The sequence below is a fragment of the Anser cygnoides genome, chromosome 9 (assembly GCF_040182565.1).
Source record: "Anser cygnoides isolate HZ-2024a breed goose chromosome 9, Taihu_goose_T2T_genome, whole genome shotgun sequence".
Taxonomy (NCBI): domain Eukaryota; kingdom Metazoa; phylum Chordata; class Aves; order Anseriformes; family Anatidae; genus Anser; species Anser cygnoides.
The window spans coordinates 938,244-952,743 of record NC_089881.1 but is presented as its reverse complement, the minus strand read 5'-3'; the positions used below and the strand labels follow the sequence as shown (position 1 = coordinate 952,743).

General features: G+C 45.0%; 1 long non-coding RNA gene across 1 annotated transcript in view; it reads left to right on the top strand.

Moving 5' to 3' along the window:
- The first annotated feature begins 3,618 nt into the window (after positions 1–3,618).
- The window catches only part of LOC125180277 (uncharacterized), a 50,799-nt gene continuing 39,917 nt past the window's right edge, over positions 3,619–14,500 (top strand). The window contains exon 1 of the long non-coding RNA XR_010833540.1: positions 3,619–4,495. This is a non-coding gene — a long non-coding RNA (uncharacterized lncRNA). The remainder of the gene's footprint in view (positions 4,496–14,500) is intronic.

The following is a 14,500-nucleotide window of genomic DNA, read 5'->3' as shown; positions in this document are numbered from 1 at the left end:
GCGTTGGGTGTGTTTGCCTCGTCCCCGCTCGGGTGAGGTGCCCGAGGGGCGCGCACGGCAGCCCCTGGCCGTGCTTGTGCCGTTCGCCCGCCGAAAGTTAAATATAAAACAAGGATCGGATGCTTCCATTTCCCCCCCGAAAGAGTCGCCTTTCAGGTCGCTTTAATGGCTTGTGAATGATCGCTTGAATTTTTTAAAAGGCGAGCCCGGCATTCATGAGACAATGTTAGCTTCTTTAAAGCAGACCCTGTGTGAAATGGGGACGCACGCTCCGCGCTGGACTCCACTGCTTATCTCCCTTTATTTATTATTATTTTTAAAGCTGTAAGTAAGTGGCAGCCCCTGGACTGCCGCACGAAACGCTGAGACTTTTTATTTACTGCTCTCCTGGCAGCACTGCTAAACGGCCTCGACTTTGTAAGTTTCCCCACGTCCAGGGCTCTTGCTCCTTCGGGAGCAAGAGGTGCAAACGCGAGTACGGCCGCGGCCCAGGGCCGCCTGGAGCGCAGGGAGCCCGGAGCGCGCCCCGCTCGGCTGCAGCCCCGGCGCGGAGCCCACTTTCTGCAGGCAGGAGGGGGCCGAAAGACCCCCCTCCGGATCATGCTGCTGGTACGAGGCAGAGTATTTCGAGTGACCTGCTGACTGGAGGAGTCGGTGTGCGTTTTACCGCTAGAGCTCTGACGGAAAAAATGATTTTGCGAGCGCTCTCCCCACGGACGGGGGCACTCTGTTTTATTGGACGTGTTACGTGGCACGGTTACAAAACGTCCATGTGCGTGTGCACACACGGGCACCCCGCTCACACCCGCACCGCGGCTCTGCACCCACGCACACGTGCGCGCTGAGCACCTCCATATCAGCCAGCGGTCCCCGCGGCGTGGCGCCCCGAGCGCGGCGTTTCTGTGGGAAACCCTTGCGATTTCGTCCAAACGGGGCCATTCTCCCCTGAGAGGGGGGTTGCTGCCGGCGAGAGGCCGGGCGGCACCGGGAGGCCCGGCCCGAGGAGCGGGAGACAGAGGGCAGCCCGCAGCGCGGCCCCGCAGCATCCAGCTCCGCGGCACGGCGCAGCCCGCAGCCAGGCGCACGGTGCGGGCACGACCCACGGGTGATGCACGGTTTACTGTGGGCACAACCCACGAGCGATGCACAGTCTGCTGTTGGCACGACCCACGGGACACGCGGGCAGTGCTGCAGATGCACACCCGCTCCCCGGGACCACCGTTCGCGGTCCTATTTGGATTACAAATATACCCCAAGGAATAGGCACCGCTGGCCACCTCTCTGCATTTGTACCGAGGGAAACGGTGATGTTTCTAGAAAGACACGGGTTCGTGTGTTTACGCGGAGGTGTAGTTTTGAAGGCTTTAAGGGAAGGCTCTATTATTTCAGGCGAACGTCTACGTGTAATGGATCGCGTTCCTAACAAAATGGGCATATTCTCCAAACCAATCCGGGGAGATTAATAATAGAGATTCTTATTTTGAGCTAGGCGCAGGGTAGATTTCTTCCACTTGCTGGGCGTATTAAGGTGGGTTCAGCACAACCAGGCGGCGTTTTAGGGTTCATTGTATCTTAAATATAGCCAAGGTTTTGATTTTATACCAAAATATTTTTTTCGCTGCTAACCTCTATGGGTCAGGTTTGGTTCATCTTCGATAACAAGAAACACGATCCTGTGAAGCGAAGGGGCTATTTTTATCATGCAGCTGGAAGCTGTCATCAATTCGTAACATTTATTTCGGCTTTAGAACGATAGTATAAAATAGCATGAAGTTTCCAGATGACGCCCGTAATGCAGACAGGATTTTTCAAGTATAATAAATCAAATTAATTACCTTTTAGATATATACGATCATACTACCTCTCTATGAAATTGCTATTAAAAAATGCTCTGTGTGTGCATGTGTGATTGTGCATGTATTTACATCTTGGGACCCAAACACAGCATTAGCTGTCTGGGGTAGCTGGAGCCAGGCAGAGCACACGAGCAGCGGTGCTCACTCAAGCCCATGTCCACTCTTGCCTGTTCGCCACCCGTGGGCAGGGCTTTCCTCAGCGAAATCGGAAAGTTGGCTGTTGGCCGGGGTCAGAACTTTCAGATGTTTTCCTATCATTCTCCCTTCCCAAATCCCATGAAGAACATAGCAGAAGGCTGAAGAACAAAAAATAATAATTATATATATATAAAAAAGGACATCAGCCAGACACCCCCTCCCCAAAGTGCCCGGACACGTGTTTTAGGCTGCCCCTTTCGGAGGGGTCCCGGGGGCAGAGGCCGGCTTCAGGGCTGCGGGGCCGGGGCCGGTTCCTAGAAATCGCGGCCGTGCGCGGGGTCTGTGCGTGTGCGCGCACTGGCGGGGTGTGCGCGCACCCCGGCGGCAAGCCCGGCGGCGCATGCGCGGCCCCGCGGCCGGGCTCCACGTGCTGTTGAATATTTATGACCCTCCCCACCGCCCCCTTGCCCGCGGAAGGTAACCGCGCCCGCACAAGGGAGCGGAGCCGCCGCGCTGCTCATCCCGGCCCGGCTGGAGCTGCTCCTGCCCTGCTTTCTCCTCCACCTGCCCTCACTGGGGTGCCCAGGAAGGTGCTCGCCCCGTCTTTCCCCTCCCTGGCACGCAGGGCAAGGGCGACCCCCGTAATTTGAGGGACACTTTAGGAGACCACCGGCCCTCCCGGCAGCTCTGCGCTCCGGTGGCCGCGGGCCGAGCTGCTGCCTTCCGTGGGCTTGCGTGGGAAACCCTAAGTGGCGCGTTTGCCAGAAAAGTAGGGGCTCGTGGGAAGGGAGAGAGGTTATTGTGATGGATTCCTTTCTGCCTCTCTCCTCTTGGTAACATCTCATTATCCCGTCCGGCCCATCGTATTTTATTGCTGATATATTGACATTACATGATAGATCCGAGTAACAAACACACAGGCTTGGCGTTTATTCCGTTTGCAGGCTGCGGGATTTTTTAAACAAATAGTAATAATTCCCAGCACTCATTGTTCGGCGGCACAAAGTGATTGTAAAGCCATTTGTAAAGTGGCGAAATTACATCCCGTGTTATCAGAAATATGCTTCTCAGTCTTGCTAACGAGGTGGGTTTTGCTTTGCCCCCCAGAGCCGGGCGCAGCATGCAGGACAGAGCCGGGAGCTCCCTCCCGGGCGCACCTGGGCACGGCCGCGGCCGTGCAGCCCGAGCCGGCACCTCGCAAGTTCCCGGCGGGGCCCTGCCGGGTGGCTGGCAATCGCCCGGCGACAATTGCCTGTCGGCTGTCTCTCGCTCCTGCTCCCCCTCCGCCCCAGCCCACCCTCTCCATCGCCCCCTCGTTCCTCCTCGCCCAGCGCCGCCTGGAGCTGCGCGCCCGGCGGTGGGTGCCCGGCGAGCGTCTCGGAGCAACACCTGGAGCGCCTCTGCCCCCCTGCCCGCCGGCCGAGGCTCGCCGCTCGCCCCAGCCAACTACAAGAGGCGACAAGAAAGCCGATGTCCATCATGTCGCCTGCTCATTTCAAAGAGGGCGCTTCCTAACCTCAGTTCCCCAAGTGGAAGCTTGCTTCGGGCTCGCGCTGTGGGCACCGCTTACTCCAACCTTTACACAGATGCGTGTGAACGCATAGAGACACGATTTGTGTTTTTTTTTTTTTTTTTCTTCCAACCAACAACCAAGCTTTTTTCTTTCTTCCATTTTCTCCCCCTTGGCCAAAGGGGAAGCTCCCCGGTATCTGCAGGGGCCGCGGAGGGCGTTCAGGGGGACAGTGGCGCACACCTGAGCCACATGGGAACCCTCTCCATCCTTTAACTCCTCAGAAAACTGTTGATCTCCTCGAAGTGCCAGGCTGAACCTCTGCACTCAGTGCTCATGGCTGCGACGCTCCCTCCCCACCCCCCCGTCCCTTTTCCCGAATTCGTCCCGATTTTGTATTTCCAGAGCTCCCCAGGTACCCCCGGGGCTCGGGCGGGTACAGGGATGCTGTCGGGACAGGACGGGAGCGTTTGGTGCCGAGGCAGGGGAGGAGGCAGCCCTGGCACTTTTTAGCCAACTGGACCAAGATGGGCTCTATTACCATTATTATTATTATTATTATTATTATTATTATTATTATTATCCAAATTAAATTTATCCCGTTGTAACTTCCAAAGCGCCAGTGAATTTACCTTAAACCTGCTTTCTGTCCTAGCCAATGGTGGCAGGGGCCGGCTAGACTATCCCTCTGGAGCATTAACCCTTGTCACTAGCTGGAGTGAGTGAGAAGCTGAGGTTTGGCCCTGAGGAGCTGTGTGCATAGATCTGGCACAGCTTTGCTCCCTTAACGCCTGGATCTTTGTTTTGGTGGCGACCAGGGAGAGCAGGGAGCGCTGTGCTCGCATTTCCCTCTGGCTTAAACACACACACACACACACACGCACGCACACACAAATCCCCTTTCCAACTTTCTGCCTTTTGCGCTTCCCTTCCAGTTTTTCACTTCTCAGACCTACTGGCAGCATTTGCCGAGATCTAGATCCCCGCCGTGGTAAGTGTTGCTTTTCTCCGTTGCACAACTCGCTCAGCTCTCGGCTCGCTGTCGCAGGGATGGGTGTAGAAGCTGTATTTGTTTGGAACAGAATTGCCCAACCCCAGTGGTTTCACGTCAAGCAGCACGGAGTAAAACTATTGTCGTGTATTAACTCTGAATGGGAGCAAACAGACCAAATAATCATTGCTGGCTCAGACAGTAGCATGGCACGAAAGTCATTCTTTTTAAGTTCGCAAAGCAACTTTTGTTGTTGTTGTTGTTGGTGTTTTTTGATTGTTGTTGGGAGAATGAACCTGTGTTTTGGGTCTGATCTTTATATTTACATTACACACCAGACCATAACAAACTATACAGAGAATGCAGCTGCCATATGTGTTTTGTGAACATACAATTATGATTGGGGGTTCATGCATTCAACGTAAGTGTTGCAAGCACACTGATACCACTCCGCGAGGTTTGTGCAATACCTGAAAACTCACTCCATCTTTGGGGGGAGGGGTTGGAGAGACGTTGTATTTTCAGAACCTCTATATTAAAAAAAAAAAAAAATCAACTACAGTGAATGCCTCCTGGACATTTATTTTTAATGTACAGTCTGCAGCTCTGACTGGATCAAATTCGCGATTATTCAGATGAGGTTGAATTTGAATAACTTGATGGTTTCTCTTCCCCGCCCTCCCCCATCACCCTCCCCCTCCTTTTTTTTTTTTTTTTAATTAAGAAAATGAAGAGGACCGCAGAGTCCGGCTGACCTTTGGCTGACATAATTTAGCAGGAGACCTCTCGCAAAAGAGGACCGGATCCATTAGCCCCTCTAGTTCTCCGGGCGAACCGAGACTCGGCGGCCGGCTCCCTCCGCAAGGAGCCGGCCGGGGGCTGCCCCGCAGCCGGGGCGGCGGCGAGAGGCCGCCAGAGGGGCTCGGGGGCGGGGGGGCACCTCCAAGTTCAGGGCTCGCCCCCGAGAACGCGGCCCGACGGCCGTTCCCCGAAGCCCCACACCCGGCATCCCCGCACCGCGCAAGGGGCCGCGGGAGCGCAGGGGTGGCGGGGCCGGAGCTGCGCGGCCGCGGGGAGAGGGGAGGCGGGGGCGCTCCGCGGCTCCTCCGCCCGCGCGGGTCCGGGAGCGGGGCTCGGCTCCGCGGGCCCCCGGGATGCCGGGGCAGGGAGCTTGGCGGGATTGGTGGCGTGAAGCTGGGCAGGACGTTACTCACATGACAAGGCATGGTAAACTCTGGAGAGGGCTTGATCCCCAGAAGTTGCTGTCCAAAAAAAAAAAAAAAAAAGAAAAGAAAAAGAAAAGAAAAGAAAAGAAGGAAACCGCGTTCCGGGTTTTAACCGATCATTTGTTGAGCATCTGCGGACACTGTTGCTCTGCTCATGCAGACTTGCCAGGGGATTGCTGTTTTAGAGACAACGGAGCGTTTTCCAAGTGCAGCCTAAAGTCCTTTTTTCCCCGCTGGAAGAGGTGAGAGCCATTCCCTCCCTGCAGCGGGGGCGGAAAGGGGAAGGGGCACGGCGGAGGGGCCGATCCCGAGCTGCTTGGGCAAAACTTCCCCCTGAAGCAGGAGCGAGTTCAAGCCGACAGTAATCTCCCCCTCTAATGAGTCGCCTCTGCTAATAAATGATGCATCTGCTCAGGTTCCTCAGCGGTCTGCAGCTGAGTCCGAGAGAGTCCGATCCTTTATTTGAAGATGTGTTTTAATAAAACTGCCGTAACGCTGGCGTCTTATTAGGAGCTTATTGTTTCTAAATTAATACTTAATCTATGAAAAATGTGCATCCTACCAAACTAGATTCACCTCCTTGCACCCCTTTCTTCATTTACATGCATTTTACAACTAAGAACCTAGCTCGACATTTCCCTGAATCATCAGACCATTAATTTGCTGGGGAGCTAGCTGTTTCACCCAGATGGATATAATTCTGAACAAACGAAGAAGAAATGCAAAAGCATATGCTTTTCTGTCATTTTCCTGCCCCCCACCCCCCTTTTTTTTCCTCCTCAGTTGGTCTGTGTTGAGCAATGCTTTCAGAATCTTCCATTATCTAAAAGAGAGGCTAGAGGGCAGGGACTTTGGGTTCCTTTTTATACTGAAACTTTCTAAACTTAGAGCAGGGTTGAACATGTCCTCAAATCTGCACCTTCCAGGAGCAAATGAATGATGTGCCAGACACTTCGCTTCTATCCAAAAAATATAAACTGAATGCTGTAAGCTTCCAAATTCCTTCTCGGGCCCATTTTTTTTTGGTGAATATTTTACAGTCAGAATGTAAAATGGTCACCTCAGAAGCTGATAAAAAGCCCACATAGACCCTGCTTTATATTTCTTCCTCCATTTTATTTCTAGTAGATTTTACTAAAAATTCACAGAAATAAATACATAAATAAATAAAGGAACAGCTACCCTGATAAGATACCTTAGCAGGTTGCAGGCCAAGAGAGATCAACAAGCTTGAATGTTAGAAATAAACTTGGACTAGACGTAATATTTCTGAAACATTTTTTTTTTCTGCAAATACATATTATTTTCCATTTAAAATTTCACCTTTCTTTGATGCTTGAATTGTGAAGATTTACACCGAAGTCAGCATGAAACATTGTAATGGAGGGTGGTTACAGTGAAATTTTAGGTTTTAAAGTATTGTACATCAGAAAAAATATCTGAACAGAGCAAGTGTAGTTTTTGCTTATTATCTAAAAGAAATATCATCTAGAAAATACTTGGAAAATATTCACCTGGTAGGTAATGCAAGTGCCAAATAGAAACACATTTCCATCAACTCTGCAATATAAACCAGGAAACACAGCAAATATCATGTTATTGATAAATCAGTAATTTGTAAATGCCGTGTCACAACACTTAAGATATTTTTTCATATTTATAAATATGTCTGTTTAATTATTCCAGTTTGCCTTGTGACTTTTTGTTTTACTGGAAGCTGTTGACCCCTTCAACTCTTTATTACTGGCATGTTTGGTTTAAGAAGTGGATTTACAACGCAATTACATAGCTAATGCAAGTGTCTCTGTTTGAATCAAAATCATTATCTTTCATGCAGGTGAGTGAAGCAGGTTATTTGCTTTTGGCAATTTTAGTATCAGTCAGATTTTTTGATCCAAGTAAATTCAGTTATTTATTTTTATTTACCATTACCACTTGCAGTAGGACTTTCACTGAAGTGAATATCCCTAACACGATCACTTAGAATTACCTGATTAGTTTGTTTAAGATGCTTGGGATATTTTTAAAAACTAAAAGGAAAATGTTTTTCTATGCTGATTAGTTTTCTGCTGTGGTATTTGTAGGAGTTGCTTAGTCTGTATGTTTGATCAATATACAAAATGGTTCATGCATCCCCAAATATTTTTTATCATATAGCAAATTGTTAAATGTTCCTCTAAGAAGCAGGGGAGAGAGGCTACCAGGAGGTGTAACTACATTAAGCTGGTGAGACACAGGAGATCTGGAATAAGGGACTGAACCAAAACACACTGAAATCAATGGGAGAGTCCTGATGAATTGGAACAGGCTTCAGGCTCGGTATAAACGACTGTACAGGTACAGCATTTTTCATCTCTTTCCAGTTTTGCTTTGGTTTCCTGCACATTATTAGCAGGTAATATTCTTGATCTGGCTTAAAATTTATTGATTCATCTCTCAGGTAAAAAGACTTGTGTTTGGACGTAAGTACCCATAGTAAGGTCAGATTGGTATTGCAGAGTTGGTGGAAATTTCACACAAGATTCACCTTGTCTTGATTCCTTTTAGGGTATTTCATAAACTCCTGTTGTTTTACATGAAGATGTACTTTTGTATGAATGCAGCAGCTTCCTAAGAGAACTGGTCTGGTCCTCTCCAGTAAATCTTTTCTTTCAGACACATGGCTACAAGTTGAAATTTGACCAGATTACCAGCTCTGTCATCTTGTTTGCCAAGGAGTAACAGAAATGAAGGGGCAATCCCCCCCCCCCCCCCCCCCCCCCGCCCCGTTCTACAAATATAACGTAATAATTAATTCCCTGCTGATATTGGAACTTGACTGTGAAAATGCTGTTTTCTGCTAGGAGAATTCAGTTGCAGTAAGCACTGCTATAGCAAATGGAGTGTTTCTGTTGGGATATGCTATAAATGGTTTTTAGTCTGCTCCCACTGGAGCCATAAATTTAGGATCAGATCCTGCTTAATATCATATTTCTCCTTCTCATGATATTTATTGACTGTAGCAAAAAGGCCAGCTATTCAAAACACCCCACCCCTTTAAGAAATATATGAACTTGCTTATCTAGCAAGGCTCACTATCAGTGGAATTTTTAATTTTCTCCCCTCAGTCGCAAAGTCCTTCCAGACTCCTTTACAAACTTTGTTTCATATTTAGATGCTTTCTGCTTTCAAGTTCTATTGTGTACTGAACAGCAACACATTTAATTAAAAATCCTAATGACACGAAATTATGCAGTGTTGTCAGAAGTCACAGAGAAAGGGCCAAATTCTTCTTTTCTTAATCTGGCAAAATTCCCATTGACATCAGCACTATGTTCTTTACGAAGCTCGGACACATACTTTAAGGCCACACTGATTACAAGGAAGTTGTTTTACTATTAGTGCAGAGTTTGCATGCAGGCTGACAGTAACAGTCTGAAAGCTGCCTTCTCATAGTTTTTAATGGTCATAAATTAGGAAATATTAATATGAAATCCAAAACATTTCAAAAGGCTGTAAACAACGCACTTCTGATATGAAATCTATGCAAGAGCCATTTGACTGTCCTCCTCCAAGCAGGACTTAAACTGTAGGGAAAGTTCTGCTGTCTTTTAACTTTTCCCCAGCCATAACTGTCATTAGTTAAAATATTATTTTTACCTGTAGAAGGATGATGAAAGGGTTTTATAATTCAGATCTGTTTATATTCTGTAGGTCTAGTAAAGAAACAAAATTTCCCCTCTGACATGCCCAAATAAACAATGAGCCTATTTCAAGTTCTGCTCAATAAGTGTGCTAAATGCATAAAGTATTTTGAGTAAATGCCATGCAGCTGTTTGGTAGCTTGCAATTACTGTGATATTGTGTCTGCCTGCATTTTGTGTACTGCTATAAATCCCGCAAGTGGACACTACTATTTCTGACACATCATGTTGGATTTCATGTAAGTCTATAGTTTTTTTTCCAAGTAGATGAAAATAATGAAACTTTATAAATATTAGATAGTCTTGCTCCAATGTGTGGTGCTGTAAATCTCTAGAGATTTGCAAAGAGACATTGACAACATGAAGGCAATTACACATGATACTATTTTATGAGATAATTCTATAAAGCAGCATCTCAGCTCCGCACTGACAATAATTTTTCACAGCAACTTTCAGAATGTCCCATGAAATATTTTAATACACTAATTGTTTGCTCATCCCCCAAAAAAATTTGCTCGTGTATAGAAATTAAACAAAGGGCCCAATGCTGCTTCAGGAGGAGTTTTGCCTGAGAAGCAACTCAGGATAGAACCATTTATTTCAGGGCTCTGATTAAAATGCTGAAATACAGCTATGGAGATAGGACAGGAGCCATGCTCTGGCTGTGCACTGCGTATGTCCATGCCCTGGAAAACCTTTTCACTGCCCTCCAGGCTGCACAGGTTCTGGGCTGGTGAAGACAGAATATTTCTTCTTTGAACCTTAGTTCAACAGGTGACTTTGAAATGACCTATGAGTTCTTCCAGTTTTGCTGAGCTGAGATCAATAGCCAGTGTGGTTCTAGGAAAATAAGTGCAGCTACTTTCTCATGACATGCTAATTAAAAAAAAATAAGACCTGGAAAAACATTTATAGTGTTAGAAGATTCAAAGACTTCTCAGAAAAAAAAAAAAGAAAAAGAATCCAACTGTGGGATTGTTATAGCAGCTGTTGTAATCTATTATGTAAATCATCCAGGAATTAAAACAAAATATTTTGTAAGATAGTTTTTGTCAAATAATAAATATGCTATTATTTAGACAATGTTTTTCCAGAGGTGTTATTGTTATCTGATGAAAGTGAAACCTTGGAGTACTTCATATTTTGACTGAAGAGGATTTAACATTTATTTATAGCAGTGCCAATGATAACACCCATATATCTGTGCAGGAGAACATATGTTTCTCAAAATGGGTGTTGGAACTTATGCTGTTGATCCATACTGTGTTATATTTATCCTCTGGGTGACACCTAAATATTTTCACCAGTTTTAATCAGAGATACCAGAAGATAAAATATGTGCAAAAAAAACCAAAAACCAGAGTGTCTTTGGTCAGACTATTATTTTCTTTGATGGTCACTTGTATCACCATACTATACTAAAGGCCTCTGCAGCAGTGGTTACCCTTCATTGCCTGAGTGCAAACTGGCTTTTATAAAAACAGGAATCAGGCCCTCTAATTTGTTTCTTCTTTTCTAGGAGGGGCACTGACTGCTGGTGCAACATGTCAGTTCATCAGCCTGTTGACTAAAGTACAGTATGATTTCACTAATGACTGGGATGCATACTGCAGATTACCATATTTTGCAAATTAGTGAGTAATCAAACACCATAAAAATCAAGGATACTTATTCATTTATTTTTACAACCATATATTGGTTTTAATTATTTATGTTAGTAATTCATTGGCTGCTAGCACATGGAGATATGGAATGTGTTTTTCAAAAAAATTAAGTTTTAGTAACCAAAGACCCCATTGTAGCACTCAGAGATGCAATCCTTTGTGAGAAGATGAGCGAGTGCTTCTTCCTTGAGTGAATGACCTCATTTCAGAGATAATCCCTAAGAACATCCCAGAGTCCCTGGGGCCAGCCCAGTCCAGGCTGGTGGAGAGGCTGGGGCGGGGTTTGCAGCTCCTTGGGAAGGTCGTCGCAGCCAGGCGTCTGCTGTGTTGTCTTCTTCCTCAGCTCTTTAGACGATGAAGAGACAGAAACTCATCCTGGCAGGTTGGAGGAGGACCTTGCTTGGTTGCTTTCAACCACTTGCCGAAGAAAACCTCTCTTCTCCTCTTTCTCTCCCCTTCTTCCTCCTTCCCCACTCCATGGAGCACGCCCAGTCAGGCCAGAGCACTAAAAGCAGTGGCACGAATAACACCAAACAGTGTCTTTTACTCATTTTGTTTCTGGTGAAAAGCCTCGTAACAAATCAGGGAGTGAGAGCTTCTCTACTAGGGGACAGTTCCCTGCAAGGAAGGCAGTGGATCCCCCCGAAATGTCCATTGCTAGCATCAGGCACTGCTTGCCACCCAGCAGTAATCATGCATTTCATGTCCGCGGGATGGACTTTGTCTCTCCTGAGCTCAGCTTGGACTCTTGACTTGGAGGAGAACATCCCCTCAGGCTCTTCATTTCTTTCCATTCCTTAAAAAAGTGTACTTTTTTTTTTTTTTAAAAAAAATTTCTCACTGTACGTTTGGTTTTCTTTTCCACAAGTTCATCTGTTATTTGGTAGTTCCATAAACTTTCAATCTTTAAAACCATTTCTCTTTTTTCTTTAAGTTTGAGACATGAATGGCCTGTCAAGAGTTTTATATTATTGTGAGCTGAAGTTTGGATGCTAGCAGGGACAGGCCACTAACCATAATTGTGTTGCTGTTGCCACTATAACAAATTTGTTTCATTTAGCTATTCTTTTTTTAATCTTGGGAAGTGCATAAAGGGTAATGCAATATTGATAAATATTTATTATACTGTTGTGGGATCTAGATTTAACCATGTTTACATCAGTTCTGCAAAACTGTCCTTCAAATTTAGCAGAGTGAATTATAACTGAATATGGGAGAAAACAGTTAAAAAGCTTGCTGGAAAAAATATTTATGACTGAGAAAGATATTTATTTATAGCTTTTTATTAGTAACAGTGTTAGAGAGGTTCTTCTTGTAAAGGTAGGAGTAGGAGGCAGATGCTTCTCTGACCCTACTTGAGTGCACTGGTGTTTTACAAGATGCTAAACACACAGATTTGACATTATCCAACCAATTGCAGGTTTATGTACCAAATATCTGTGTTTCTTGGTGACCTTATTGTCAGAGAAAGGAAAGTTTTAGCCCCCTTTTAGTCTCAGTGGGAACAAGCCTGCTCCTCGGTCATCCAGGGCAGCGAATGAGGGCTACGTCTGTTACTGCTTATGAGGTTGGTGGGATGTTATTAAATGCCTTGAAATATAATTTTAATGTGTGTAAAATGTGTTAGCATTTTTAATTTGCTGGCAGGTCATTGAAATTTTTGTATTTGGTTTTCCAGATAGAATTAAATATAAGTTATAAAAAATCAACAGACATGAGCCATCATGTTTCCATCCTTCGCATCATGACTGGCTTTTTGAAACAGTAGTAATCTAGAAAACTTTTTATTTTTCTTTGTTTAACTCACATTGATGTGCATCAGAAACTTGTGGAATTATATTTAAGACGGTCATATTCTTCTTAGAGGTATAGTAGACAGATTTATCACGTATGGAGGGCCAGTGTTAGAATGGGCCTTGATTCTTTTTATTTTCAGGTTAGTGAGAATGGAAGTTACCCAACTGCCAGTGAGTCACGGCTAATGGCTGAGTATGCAACAAAAAGGGAACCCTCCTCATGTGCTAAGTCCTACCAACTGTCTGTCAGTGGAGATGGAGAAAAACTGGCTTAGCTTAAACCAGACTTAAAGCTTTGGCGTCTGTGCACTTGTGTCACTTCAAGATTCAGTAAAGATGAATCATTTTGGAGGTTTAAGTGGGGACTGAATAGATGCCACATCATCTCACGACTGCTGCAAACATACCAACTTTCACCCACTCGAACCTAGCTACTGGTTGTGCTCTTCTCCTTGGCCACTGAGTACATGTAAAATATGACTATTTCTAAATAAGAAAACCTCAGACATTTACATGGGAGCATCCCTCAAGGTCATAAAGCATGTGTGCCGAATACAAAAGGACATTAATTTTACCATAATTTGTGTGAGGGTTTTCAACAAGGCAGTGGAATTGCATATTTTTTGGATTTTTTTTTCCTAGTAATTTAATTTCTCAGGAAATGCTGCCATTAATATTTTATTTTGAGCACTGGGGTGCAAATAGTATTACCCATGTTTCTCTCTACTCCTGACAGCGCACTTGACACCAAACACTTGTTCCAGTGGCACATTTTTCCCCTGGTAGAGACAGAGTCTTTCTTCCTTCCTTTCTTTCATTATATTTTATTTTTATTATTATTTTTTAAAATCAGTATCCCTCACTTATAAAAAGTTCCAATGTTAGAAAGGCTGGAAAATAATAAGATGGGGAGGGGGGAACATACAAAAAACTGTGATTTTTCTGAGTGAAATTAGAAACAGGGTCTCTTTAACATGGAAATTTGATTTCTCTACAATTTGAGGACTTATTTCTGCAACTGCCACATATGTAAAATTTCCAGTGAAGTCAAAGAGGCCTTTGAATACAAAGAAACAGCACAATCAGTCTCTGAATATATATATATATATTCCATATGCTTTTCTCTCTCTCCCAGTGATGTACATGTTGTAGTAATTTCATACAGATAAAACTGTCATCATTTTAATTTTTACAGTCCTTAAACCATTTAAAAAATAAAATTAATAAAAACAATTTCTGAGAAGAACAACTTATCTTTGTGAAAGCATTTAATTAGCATCTCCATCTTTTATTTTAAACTGAAATGTGAAATATTGCATTGTCAGGACATCCTTGAATGATATCCTAGATGCATTGTTTGTTTGGAATGGCTTGAAATCACACAACTTTACTGAATTATAACCAGATAAATATATCTAAGCCTGAGGGCAGGAAGTCCTTGCAGCTGAGACGTGGGGAACATGCAGTTTGTCCATACTAGATTCTTCTGTTCCCTTTTACTAATAAATCTATTAGAAAGCTTTGTTTTCACTTCCTGCATGATAAATAAAGACTCTGTCTATGGTGCCATATTAGTGCTCGGTACTGATGCTTGTAACCCCACCTATTCTCATGGAGAGAGGAGACCTCTGTGAAC